Source organism: Triticum dicoccoides, chromosome 5B (assembly GCF_002162155.2).
Source record: "Triticum dicoccoides isolate Atlit2015 ecotype Zavitan chromosome 5B, WEW_v2.0, whole genome shotgun sequence".
In the NCBI taxonomy this organism is placed as follows: domain Eukaryota; kingdom Viridiplantae; phylum Streptophyta; class Magnoliopsida; order Poales; family Poaceae; genus Triticum; species Triticum dicoccoides.
This window is the reverse complement of record NC_041389.1, coordinates 182,051,860-182,057,859: the sequence shown is the minus strand read 5'-3', so window position 1 is coordinate 182,057,859 and position 6,000 is coordinate 182,051,860.

The window sequence follows — 6,000 nt, the reverse complement described above, 5'->3', positions numbered from 1 at the left end:
GGTAGGGGGGAGCCATGGCTTAGGGATGCGCTTGTCCGAAATGTAGGGTAAGTTACGAATGTACCCCCACCAGTTTTGACCACGCGACATCGAGGTGACATTTCCGGCTAAGGGGTAGAAGGGGGATTTCACATGTCTGGGCTGCAGGACTGATTTCGGATGAGGAGGGAGTTTTCGTGCCCGTCAAAATTTCGGGACAACAAGGTGCGACACAAGTTGAAGAGGTAGGAGTTTTGCAGCAGAAGAGACAAAAGATACTCGAGCTTGAAAATTTCGGGATAACAAGGTGTGGATTCCATGTTCGGCAGAACAAACTTAACGTGTACAAAAAAACAATTCATGCAAGACACAAGAGAGTCATGTCCCCTTTTACTATATTGCTATAAATGCATTGAAAAAACTACAAGAAAAATGTAAAAAAACCAGGAGAACAAGATTAGCCTATACAATACCAAATCAATTCGCACTTCCCTCAATAACACCAAAAAACAAATCAAATCCCACCACAAGAAAGAGTCATGTCCCTTTTTATATGATTAGAAATGCCGGGATATCGAATTTCAATTTTTGAATCCACGTTATGTTGAATTCGAATATATCGTTAGGTGATCTTGCGGTTTATAATGGATGTAGTCCTACATTTTGATCTTCCATCTTATATGACATTTTACTTTCGCGGGAAACCACGACCACCTATGGGGCTATGAGCCCCTTCTGGTTCGGCAGGGGGATGGGCACGTTGCACAAAGAGCGGAGAAGCATCACGCAACGTGCTAGGGATCACACATGCAATTTTACCCAGGTTCGGGCCGCGGTGAGGCGTAAAACCCTACTCCTGCTTTGGTGGATTGATGGTGGAAAAGGTGGTGGTGAGCACAACACACTTTGCCCGATAGGGTTGCCTCAGGCGAAATGGCTACATGCGTACAGGTACGTGAGGGCCTGAGGCTGTCAACCTTGCGTACCAAACTCTTTTTACGTTTGCCATGGGCCTCCTTTCATAGACCAAGGGGTTACTGTTGGTGTCAAAACCGGCGGATCTCGGGTAGGGGGTCCCGATCTGTGCGTCTAAGGCTGATGGTAATAGGAGGCAAGGGACACAATGTTTACCCAAGTTCGGGCCCTCTCGATGGAGGTAAAAACCCTACTTCCTGCTTGATTGATATTGATGATATGAGTAGTACAAGAGTTGATCTACCATGAGATCGTAGAGGCTAAACCCTAGAAGCTAGCCTATGATGATTATGATTGTGATCGTCCCTCTAAGGACTAAACCCTCCGGTTTATATAGACACCGGAGGGGGCTAGGGTTTACACAGAGTCGGTTACAAAGAAAGACATACAATATCCGGATCGCCAAGCTTGTCTTCCACGCAAAGGAGAGTCCCATCCGGACACGGGACAAAGTCTTGAGTCTTGTATCTTCACGGTCCAACAGTCCGGCCAAAGCATATAGTCCGGCTGTCCGGATAGCCCCTAATCCAGGACTCCCTCAGTAGCCTCTGAACCAGGCTTCAATGACGATGAGTCCGGCGCGTAGTTTTGTCTTCGACATTGCAAGGCGGGTTCCATCTCTGAATACTCCAAAATACCTGTTGCAACGAATAGTGTCCGGCTTCCCATCAATGTTGTACTCCTCGGCTTCTGTGCCTCAATAATGACCATCTCCACGTGTCGAGCAAATACGAGGAGCCGAGGCATTTTTGCATTTGCCACCCCCGGTCCGGCAGGCTAACGGTCTATTTGAAGAGACGGGGATTCTCAGATCCAAACCTCACCCTCTTCCCTCGAGCAATCATCCAACAGAGTGCTCCGAAAAAACCATTCCAACATGGCCGGTCGCCGCAGCTCTTCTTCTCGCTCCCCTTGCTCCAAGCCGGGTGACTGGGAAGAGTGTTTAGTTCCTCACAGCCGTTTGATAGAGTTATAGACCCAAGGGTTTCTCCCACCGGTGTTCATGGTCCCCGTCCGAGCCGAACTTGCCACCTATAATGGCGGGGAGCAAGCGGAGGGATCTCCTAATCCATCCCCAGAGGAGCGAATATGTCTCATCCCGCATCTGCTAAGGGGCGTCGGGTTTCCTATCCACCCATTTCTTCGCGGGCTCTTGGAGTTCTACGGCCTCCAGTTGCACAACTTCACCCCTGCCTCCGTGCTGCATATAGCAGGATACGTTGCCCTTTGTGAGCTATTTCTAGGCTGCGAGGATCACTTTGAGTTATGGAAGAAGTTGTTCTGCCTTGTCCCTCGCAACCAGGGGGAATCCCTATGTCAAGTGGGCGGAGCCGAAGTATGGTGCATCGCCGAGACCGGATACCTATCCGGTACTCCCAAGAAGGCACCGAAGAACTGGCCTTCGGAGTGGTTTTATGTCGAGGATGTTCCCCTTCCGAATCCAGTCCGGACAGGTCTCCCTAAGTTCAGTAACGCTCCACCGAAGGCACGCCGAAGCTGGCGCCCTCGGGGCCCCCAAGAGGAGGATACCAGAGAAATACACTTCCTGATGAGCAGGATAAAGTTACTGGCCAAATCCATTCTGACGATAGTCGAGGTTATGGCAATATTCATAATGCGGGGAGTGCAGCCGCTTCAATATCGGGGGAAGCCCATGTGGCACTACAACAGGGAAGATGATGCCACCCGCTGTGGCCGTAAGGGTCCGGACTCCGCCACTGCTCTGGCGAGGATATTGTCCGATCTGTATAAAGGAGAAGAAGAAGAATTTCTTCACATTAAACCGCGGGATGGGTTTTCTATGTACAACCCCCCAAGCTGGGTAAGTCGCCACTCTTTCCCCTGCTTCACTCATTCTGGCATTCTTCGTCAAGATTATTTACCTCGATATTTTTGAGCAGGAACTGAGGAGGGCCGTAGAAGGAATCTCCAGCCCCTCCCCGCAGCTAGAGGACCCCGGAAGGGCCTTCGATCCAGGACTTGAAGAAGACCCGGATATTACTATGGAGCTCGTCAATGGGATATTTTATCAGGCGAGCTGTGATGGCGCCTCAGTGGCTATTATCGCCGACTATTCCAGACTGCTACCTACATCGCGTGTAAGCCAAGCCCAAAAACCCTATCCTCCGAAGAGGACTCCTTTCTGATGCCATGCCTTACACCTAAAGTGTTGTATTTTTGTAGAGACGACGGTCAGAGCGCGGCACCGAGCCCCTGGGGACTCGTCGGCAAATGGTGTCCGGATCGGGCAGGCTTAAGAGGAAGGCGGTTAGGGCCGAAACGCCGCTACAGAGGTATGGTAAAAACCTGCTCTGTGATTATTGTGTTTGAAATGTAACAGCGTCCTTCGTGTCCTGGCAGAAAGAGGAATATCTGGACTATATTCGGAGATCCTGCCAATCACGCCTCCACCAGCCGAATGCCAGAACTGGCTTCGAGAGAGGAGGCGGACGCGGGGCCGATGCCGCATTGTCCTCCGAAAGAGGGTGCAGATATGCTCTCCGCCACGAATTCCGAAGTAGAGAGCGCCATGAATCACCGGCGCCGACGGGCCGTACTTCGCAACAACATCTTTTCCGAAGAGGCATTTAATGCTTTCAATTCGGGAGACACATACATCCGAGCTCCTCAAGGTGGGCTTGCCCGAGCGACGGACCAGTATGCCAAAGATATACGGGAAAGAAAATTTGATAAGCATGTATAGCAGTAGCCCCTGACACTTGAAACAGTTGGAACAACTGTTTTAAGGATCAATTTATGCACATGTCCTTGTAGATAAGAATGAGAAATTGTCTCGAGAGCTGGAGGAGTGCAAGACCCAGCTGAGGGCCACAGTTGCCAAGTTAGAGGAATCCCGGAAGGCCTCATCTGGTAACATTTATCTCAATTGTATGGAAATGTACCAGTTAGTAAGTGGCTTGTATGATAAGTCTAACAGAAAATTCAGCAGACAATCCCGGGGTGAATCCGGAGGTAGTAAGAGATAACGAGTCGCATCTCCAAAGGCAGCTAGAAGCTGGCGAGCGTGTTCTTACGCAAGTTAGGCAGGAGAAGAACAATCTTCAAGATGCCAATGTCCGACTGGACGTCGAATTAAAAGATGTTCGCGCTCAGCTGGCGGACTCCGTGAAGGAGAATAAAAGGCTTCATCACGGCATTCATGGTAAGTGCCTACACGAACCGTAGTACAGCTCGGCGAGGAAGCATATTGAAAGAATTTTTATTTGTAGGTATGTTGACGGGCCGCCCTAAAGAGGAGATGCCCGCGTCTGCAGGTGATTTGCTACAAGACCTCTCACAGCTGCACGAGCGAGCTTGACAGGTTATGCAGGGCATTGCTCAGGCCTTGTGGCCATCAAGCTTCCTGCCGAAGGGCATGGGGGAGCTCGTGGATATGCTCCAAGGAGCACGGCGGCGCTTCCGATTGTGGAAGATGTCAGCCTGCCGACAAGGTGCAAGAGAAGCCTGGGCTATGGTGAAGACGCACTACACCAAGCTTGACCCGAACCATATGGCCGAAGTCGGACCGGCGGGGCCAGATGGGCAAGAAATTCCCGTGAGTCTGGTGTATGACCAGGTAGCGTTAGCCGCAAAGTATTCCCAACAGGATTGTAAGCTAGATAGCCTGTTGGATGGTATAGAGGAGGATTATAGTCAGTCCAAGTGACTGTGTAATTCAATGGACATAAGTAGTCCCTAGCTGGATTAAAATCATTTGTCATGGCGGACCTTTTCGCTTCAGCCCCCGGATCCGACAGTCCGGGGTGTATCCGAATACTCGCTCAGTTATATAGAACTGGGGTATGCGTGGAAACCAGGCGTAGGAGTCATAAGTGCTTGAACAGACAAGTACCCAACTAGTTATGTTATATTACATGGATAGTAAGAAACATCTTCCAGGGAGAATAGTTCCGTTAGGGGTTCCTTTCCCTGGGTACACATGCAACGATGTACATGTCCGGACTGCGAACAAAGGCGCATGATACAAAACTTCTGGGGATTTACGTTGTAATAAACGAAAGGAACATCTTTTGCTCACCGACTGAATAATCCCTTAAGAACGCTAGCTTTCGGCTTCACCCAGTCTGAGGTACACATCCGGCTGAACCGACAGTAACAATCGCAAAGGTTCTCCCCTTATGCCCTAGCCAAATTAACGGGAATGTAGGGCATAAACACAAGAGCCAGGCAACCCAGCATGGCCACATCTTAAGTCGTATCGATGCATATAATGGTGAAGAAAAGGCACATATGGAAAAAGAACGCATATGTGATGGGCAAACAGCCATTAAAGTAATTATATTTAGCTTCCGGATAGGAAGCCCCCAGGTATGGCTTACACACATAGTGCGGCCGGAGTGATCCGAGCATCTGCACTGTATTGAGTACTTTGTGTGAAGAGGAAAAAGGTCGAGAAAGGAAAAAGGAGGGAACATAATTAAAAAGGAGGGGGTAAGGAGATGAACACTGAGTTCGGCGCTAGGCGTAGTATCTCTGGAGTCTGGCCGCGTTCCATGGGTTTGGCTCGAGTCTGTTATCGGATGCATTACGTAAGCGGTACGCTCGTCCGGTGAGAACTTTATCAATGACGAAGGGACCCTCCCACTTAGGTTTGAGCTTGTCCTTCTTGTTCTCCGGTAGGCGTAGAACGAGTTCGCCAATATTATAAGTTTTGGCCAGCACTTCTCTGCTTTGGTACCGTCGAGCCTGCTGCTGATAGAATGTGGAATGGGCTTTTGCGACATTGCACTCCTCCTCCAGGGCATCTAAGTTATCCTGCCGATCCAACTCGGCTTCCTTCTCTTCGTACATGCGTACGCGAGGCGAATCATGTATTATGTCGCAGGGTAGTACTGCTTCCGCACCGTACACCATAAAAAATGGTGTATATCCGGTGGTGTGATTCGGCGTGGTCCGTTGCCCCCAGAGTATGGAGTCAAGCTCCTCGACCCAGTGCATGCCCAATTCTGTCAAGGATCGCACTAGTCTGGGTTTGATGCCGCTCATGATGAGACCGTTTGCACGTTCGACCTGGCCGTTTGTTTG